The following is an 8099-nucleotide window of genomic DNA, read 5'->3' as shown; positions in this document are numbered from 1 at the left end:
AAACCAAAATCTATCCCTCAACTACGAGGGGAGGTAAGGAACTGCTATCTAGCTCTGCACTTGATTCACCTTCTGTTATGAGTAAGTTTGTGACACCTACACCTGCTTCTGCTATTCGTTCTGATATGTCGCATGTTATTGATGATGCCACTTCTGCTATGCATGATACTTCTGATGAAACTACCTCTATGCCTGATACTACTATGCCACTTAGTGATTTTCTTGATGAACAACTTGCTAGGGCTAGAGAAATTGAAAATATTGAATCTGATGATATTGATGAAAGTGATGATGAAGAATCACTTGTTATTCCTATTTTTGATCAAGAAGCTTCTTTAGCTAATTTACCTTGCCAAAATAGAAATGAACTCAAAAGGTTATTAGCTAAATGGAGTAAGCAATCTCTAAATGCTAGAATGAAACCTGACCCTGCTTTTTCTACTTCACATATCTTTGTTACTGATAAGGATTATGAATTCTCTGTTGATCCTGATATAATTACTTTGGTTGAATCTGATCCTTTTCATGGTTATGAATCTGAAATTGTTGTGGCACATCTTACTAAATTGAATGATATAGCTACCCTGTTTACTAAAGATGAGAGAACTCGATATTTTATATCCTTAAAATATTTTCGTTCTCATTAAAGGGTGATGCTAAGATATGGTTTAATTCTCTTGATCCTGGTTGTGTGCGTAGTCCCCAGGATATGATTTATTACTTCTCTGCTAAATATTTCCCTGCTCATAAAGAAACAAGCTGCTTTAAAGGATATATATAATTTTGTACAAATTGAAGAAGAGAGTCTCCCACAAGCTTGGGGGAGGATTCTCCAATTACTTAATGTTTTGCCTGATCATCCTCTTAAGAAAAATGAAATACTTGATATCTTTTATAATGGACTAACCGATGCCTCCAAAGATTACCTGGATAGTTGTGCTGGTTCTGTTTTCAGGGAAAGAACAACGGATGAAGCTGAAATCCTATTGAATAATATGTTGACAAATGAAAATAATTGGACACCTCCGGAGCCAATTCCTGAGCCTATTCCTAAACCAACTCCGAAGAAGAGGGGTATTCTATTTCTCAGTCCTGAAGATATGCAAGAGGCAAAGAAATATATGAAAGAAAAAGGTATTAAAGCTGAAGATGTTAAGAATTTACCTCCTATTGAAGAAATACATGGTCTTAATTTACCGCCTGTTGAAGAAACATATAATCTTAATCCATTACCTATTGAAGAAACTCATGGTCTTGATAACCCGACACAGGTAGTAAAGATAAATTCTCTCTATATATATGATAAAGCTGAAATTCCATTTACTAAGTTTGCTAGCCCATGCTTAGATGAGTTTTATAAATTTATGGTTAAGCAAGAAGATTTTAATGCTTATTTTGGTAGATAATTGAAATACAATTCAAATATGCTTGGACACTTGGGTGATTATATGGCTAATGTCAAAGGTGAACTTAAACTTATTAGTAAACATGCTTCTATGGTTACCACTCAAGTAGAACAAGTACTTGAAGCTCAAAATGATTTTCTCAATGAATTGAATAGTAAAGATAATGATAATGATGTTAGAGTGGCTACTAGAACTGGTAGAATGACTCAGGAACCTTTGTATCCTGAAGGCCACCCTAAGAGAATTGAGCAAGATTCTCAGAGAAATAATATAGATGCACCTAGTCCTTCTAAAAGGAAGAAAAAGAAAAATGATAGGACTTTGCATGCTTCTAGTGAACCTATTACTGAAACACCTGAGAATCCAAATGATATTTCTATTTATGATGCTGAAACACAATCTGGTAATGAACCTGAAACTAGTGATAATGTTAATAATGATGCTCAACCTAGTAATGATAATGACATAGAAATTGAACCTGTTGTTGATCTTGATAACCCACAATCAAAGAATCAACGTTATGATAAGAAAGACTTTGTTGCTAGGAAACATGGTAAAGAAAGAGAACCATGGGTTCAGAAACCCATGCCTTTTCCTCCCAAACCATCCAAGAAAAAGGATGATGAGGATTTTGAGCGCTTTGCTGAAATGATTAGACCTATCTTTTTGCGTATGCGATTAACTGATATGCTCAAAACCAATCCTTATGCTAAGTACATGAAAGATATAATTACAAATAAAAGAAAGATACCGGAAGCTGAAATTTCCACCATGCTTGCTAATTATACCTTTAAGGGTGGAATACCAAAGAAACTTGGAGATCCCGGTGTACCAACTATACCATGCTCCATTAAAAGAAACTATGTTAAAAATGCTTTATGTGATCTTGGAGCCGGTGTTAGTTATGCCTCTCTCTTTATATCGTAGACTTGATTTGAATAAGTTGACACCTACTGAAATATCTTTGCAAATGGCTGATAAATCAACTGCTATACCTGTCGGTATTTGTGAGGATGTGCCTGTTCTAGTTGCAAACGTTACTATTTTAACGGACTTTGTTATTCTTGATATTCCCGAGGACGATAGTATGTCTATTATTCTTGGAAGACCCTTTTTGAATACTGCAGGGGCTGTTATTGATTGCACTAAAGGCAATGTCACTTTTCATGTTAATGGTAATGAGCATACGGTACACTTTCCGAGGAAACAACCTCAAGTTCATAGTATCAACTCTATTGGAAAAATGTCATCGATTATATTTGGAGGTTTTGAATTTCCTCTTCCTACTATCAAGAAGAAATATGATATTCTTATTATTGGGGATGTGCATATCCCCGTTGAGGTGACATGGTGTTATTCGAAATTTCTCCGGTTCCATGTTATTCGGAATGAGTTCGTTAACAAGACTTGATCAACCTTGTTAGTGGATTCCTTTTGATGATCATGAGATGGATGAAACTAAAAGGCACAACCTTCTGTACCCCACTTTTACTTTCTGTTATTTATATTAAATAAAAATAAAAATAAATATTTTTCTGTCCGTTATCTGATTATCCGTGCAATATAAAAATACCTCGAAAATAAAAGTTCTCCAAATGCCCTGAAATTTAAATATGATTTTTTCAGAATATTTGAGAATATTTGGCACTGAGAACACACCAGGGGGGTCAACCACCTGCCCACGAGGGTGGAGGGCGCGCCCCCTGCCTCGTGGGACCACGGTGGCCCCCCTCCACTTATCCTTTCACCCATACACTCCTTCTTCCTCCCCCAAACACGAATAACCAGCTCAAACCTGAGTCCAAGCTCGTTTTGCTGCCATTTTCGATCTCCTTGCTCAAAGCACCTCTCACAAAACTGCTTGGGGAGATTGTTCCTTGGTATGTGACTCCTCCATTGGTCCAATTAGTTTTTGTTCTAGTGTTTTATTCATTGCAAATTGTTGCTGCTTAGGTGACCCTGTTCTTGAGCTTGGATGTCAAATTTATATGGTCAAAAGTAGTTTTGGTGCATGATATAGGCTCTAGACACTTGTAGGAGTAGTTGTTATCAATATTATTGAGTTTGGTTTACTTTTATTTTGAAGTTACTAAAAAATTTCAGAATTTTTCAGAGAAGGAAAAATGCTTAGGAAAATGTTCCAAGGTGGTTCTTCAAGGAAGTAAGGACCCAGGCTTGCAATGTGTGATGCTGATGAAAAGCCACCAATAGACGCTCCAGTGCATCCTTGTGAATGGCCTTCTGAGAACTTTATAGATCGAGCGGGAATTAAGGAAGAATTCAACGCATATCTGCGTAACGTTGATCTTGTGAGCTTCAAGGAAGATAAGTGCAGCCAGTATCACAACCTCACCAGAACCTTTGTGAGGAGGTTTGAATTTTCAACTTCACGTAATTCTCCAACTGTCCTGTTTGATCTTTATGATAAATCTTACACTATGGACTTAGAGGATTTTACCACTGCATGAAAACTTTCACAATGGGGTAGTATAAGGGATCCTCACAAATCTGAATTTAGAGATTTTCTTGCTAGCATAATTGTGGGAGAATCTAGAGATATTACACAAGCTACCATAGGGAGCATCCACTTTCCTGCTATACATTATTTTGCTCTCTTCATAGGTAGATGCATAAATGGTAAAGATGAGGCATGTCACATGTGTGTCCCCGATCTCAGTATTCTTAGGAGTGCTGTGTCAGGAGACAAATCATATAATTTGGGAGCCTTTGTTGCACGTAGGTTGCATCTTAATAGACTTAATGGAGATTTCTTTGGTGGAATTTATGCAACCCGCATAGCTAATTTTCTTGGTATAGCCATACGCGAAGATGATATTGAATCACCTCCTACTTATCTAGATTTTAATGCTATGGTTCACCACCAGTTTGTCGAGAGGAACGAATCACCTCTCCAGTATCGACTAATTTTTGACAGACGCCGTGTTATCCGTATTACTCTCCCTGCCCCTGCCTTCTTTGATTATCAGGCAAGAGGAGGATATACTATTACCAGAGAGGAGGCAGATGAGTACGAGAGGAGAGAGGAGGCCGCTCGTCGTCACGCTGCAGCTCAGCAGGCGATAGCCGCTGCATCGCAGTACGACCCCAGCTATTATTATGAATATTCGCCAGGCCAGCCGTGGCCATAGACCAACTTAGGCCAAAAGCCTAAGCTTGGGTGAGTATGTATTTCCCACCGACATTACACTTATGCTCACACACTCATTGTTAGATGTCGGTGCTCATACTTTTTCATTGTATGATCCATGCTAGTTTACTTTCCTTTTTATGCTTTCTTCTTGTGTGTTTAATAAACCTTAAGAAAAACTAAAAAAAATTAGTTGTAGCTTTTAATTAATTTACCTTCCATGCTTGCAGTAGTAATTAAAAAGAAAACCCAAAAACATTCCCTGTTCTTCTTTTGCTTGTTGGGAGCTTTCCCGTGTAAATAGTTTTATTTCTTTTCTTTGGGGGTCGATAGGAGAAGACCATAATTAAATTGTTGAAGTGGCTCTTATATGCATTATTGTTTATCTGACAAAAGAGCCCATATTGCCTTGTCTTCTCCTGTTTATTGAATGCCCGCAGATTCTAGCTTAGTCCAATGCACGTGCACTCTTATTATTATTCACATCGTTCGGTCGTGCAAGTGAAAGGCAATAATGATGATTATATGATGGACTGACTGAGATAAGAAAGACTGGTATGAACTCGACCTCTTTTGTTTTGTAAATATGATTAGTTCATCATTCCTAATTCAGCCTATTATGAATAAACATGTTTGCAATGACAACTAGAGATCATAGTTTCTTGTGCCATGCTTGATTAGCTATGAGTTATAATGGTTTACCTTGCGTGCCAACATGCTATTAAAATGGTTATGATGTGGTATGATAGGGTGGTATCCTCCTCTGAATGATTTCAGTGACTTGACTTGGCGCATGTTCACGCATGTAGTTGAAACAAAATCAATATACCCTTCACGATATTTATGTTCATGGTGGATTATATCCTACTCATGCTTGCATTCGGTGTTGATTAATTTTAATGCATGTTCATGACTGTTGTCGCTCTCTAGCTGGTCGCTTCCTAGTCTTTTGCTAGCCTTCACCTGTACTAAGCGGGAAAACTGCTTGTGCATCCAATCCCTTAAACCCCAAAGTTATTCCACATGAGTCCACTATACCTACCTATATACGGTATCTACCTACCGTTCCAAGTAAATTTGTATGTACCAAACTCTAAACCTGCAAATAAATATCCTGTTTTGTATGCTCGAATAGCTCATGTATCAACTAGGGCTGTCAGTATCTTCCATGTTAGGCGGGTTATTCTCAAGAGGAGTGGACTCCGCTCCTCACTCATGAGATAAATGGCTGGTCACCGGGATGCCTAGTCCCATGCTTTATGCAAACTAAATCAAAATATTTGCAAACAAAACTCCCCTTGAGACTCTTGTTAGTTGGAGGCACTCGTTGTTTCGAGCAAGCTATGGATTGATGCTTGTTAGTGGAAGGAGGAGTATAAGCTTTACCATTCTGTTTGGGAACCACCTATAATGTGTGTAGCATGGAAGATATCGCCATCTCTTGGTTGTAATGTTGACAATGAAAGTATACCGCTCAAAATATTATTCACCTCTGTTTCAAAACCGAGCTCTGGCACTTCTACAAATCCCTGCTTCCCTCTGCAAAGGGCCTATCTATTTACTTTTATGCTGAGTCATCATCCTCTTATTAAAAAGCACCAGTTGGAGAGCACCGCTGTCATTTGCATTCATTATTGTTAGTTTACATTGAGTATGACTTGACTGGATCTCTTTTACCATGAATTACAATGTCTAGTCAGTCCTTGGTCTTTAAAGGTGCTCTGCATTTATGTTTTGCGGTCTCAGAAAGGGCTAGCGAGATATCATCTTGTTATATCATATTATGATTGTTTTGAGAAAGTGTTGTCATCTGAGATTTATTATTATGGCTCGCTAGTTGATTATGCTATTGATATGAGTAAACTTGAGATCTATATGCGTTATTGCAAATGTGGTTAGTTATAATCTTTGCTGAAAACTTGAATGCTGGCTTTACATATTTACAAGAGCAAACAGAGTTTGCAAAAGTTTTTCTTTATCACTTTCAGTTTGTCAACTGAATTGCTTGAGGACAAGCAAAGGTTTAAGCTTGGGGGAGTTGATACGTCTCCAACGTATCTACTTTTCCAAACACTTTTGCCCTTGTTTTGGACTCTAACTTGCATGATTTGAATGGAACTAATCCAGACTGATGCTGTTTTCAGAAGAATTACCATGATGTTATTTAGGTGCAGGAGCAAACGTTCTCGGAATGACCTGAAACTTCACGGAGCCACTTTTCAGAAAATAAGAAAAATACCTGCCAAAGATGAAGGCCAGGGAGCCCACCGTCTCTCCACGAGGGTGGGGGGCGCGCCCCCCTACCTCGTGGGCCCCCTGTTGCCTCTCCGACTCCAACTCCACCTCCATATATTGAGTTTCGGGGAGAAAAAAATCAGAGAGAAGAAATCATCGCGTTTTACGATACGGAGCCGCCGCCAAGCCCTAAAACCTCTCGGGAGGGCTAATCTGGAGTCCGTTCGGGGCTCCGGAGAGGGGAATCCGTCGCCATCATCATCATCAACCATCCCCCATTACCAATTTCATGATGCTCACCGCCGTGCATGAGTAATTCCATCGTAGGCTTCCTGGACGATGATGGGTTGGATAGGATCTATCATGTAATCGAGTTAGTTTTTTTAGGGTTTGATCCCTAGTGTCCACTATGTTCTGAGATTGATGTTGCTATGACTTTGCTATGCTTAATGCTTGTCACTAGGGTCCGAGTGCCATGATTTTAGATCTGAACCTATTATGTTTTCATCAATATATGAGTGTTCTTGATCCTATCTTGCAAGTCTATAGTCACCTATTATGTGTTATGATCTGTTAACCCCGAAGTGACAATAATCGGGATACTTACAGGTGATGACCGTAGTTTGAGGAGTTCATGTATTCACTATGTGTTAATGCTTTGTTCCGGTACTCTATTAAAAGAAGGCCTTAATATCCCATAGTTCCCGTAAGGACCCCACTGCCACGGGAGGGTAGGACAAAAGATGTCATGCAAATTCTTTTTCATAAGCACGTATTACTATGTTTGGAATACATGCCTACATTATATCAATGAACTGGAGCTAATTCTGTGTCACCCTAGGTTATGGTTGTTACATGATGAACCGCATCCGGCATAATTTTCCATCACTGATCCATTGCCTACGAGCTTTCCACATATTGTTCTTCGCTTATTTACTTTCCCGTTGCTATTGCCATCATCATTACAAAATACCAAAAACATTGCTTTTACTACCGTTACCTTCTGTTACCGTTACCACTACTATCATATTACTTTGCTACTAAATACTTTGCTGCAGATATTAAGTTTCCAGGTGTGGTTGAATTGACAACTCAGCTGCTAATACTTGAGAGTATTCTTTGGCTCCCCTTGTGTCGAATCAATAAATTTGGGTTGAATACTTTACCCTCAAAAACTGTTGCGATCCCCTATACTTGCGGGTTATCATGTATATGCTAGACATCGATCCTACTGCTTCGTCTTCAATACGATATCATGTATAGCATTGACAAAAGCCTAACCAAACCTAATGGTCTACTATGTATCATAA

The sequence above is a fragment of the Triticum urartu genome, chromosome 4A, assembly GCF_056163025.1.
Source record: "Triticum urartu cultivar PI428250 chromosome 4A, HENAU_Tu73, whole genome shotgun sequence".
Taxonomy (NCBI): domain Eukaryota; kingdom Viridiplantae; phylum Streptophyta; class Magnoliopsida; order Poales; family Poaceae; genus Triticum; species Triticum urartu.
This window is presented reverse-complemented; position numbering follows the sequence as displayed.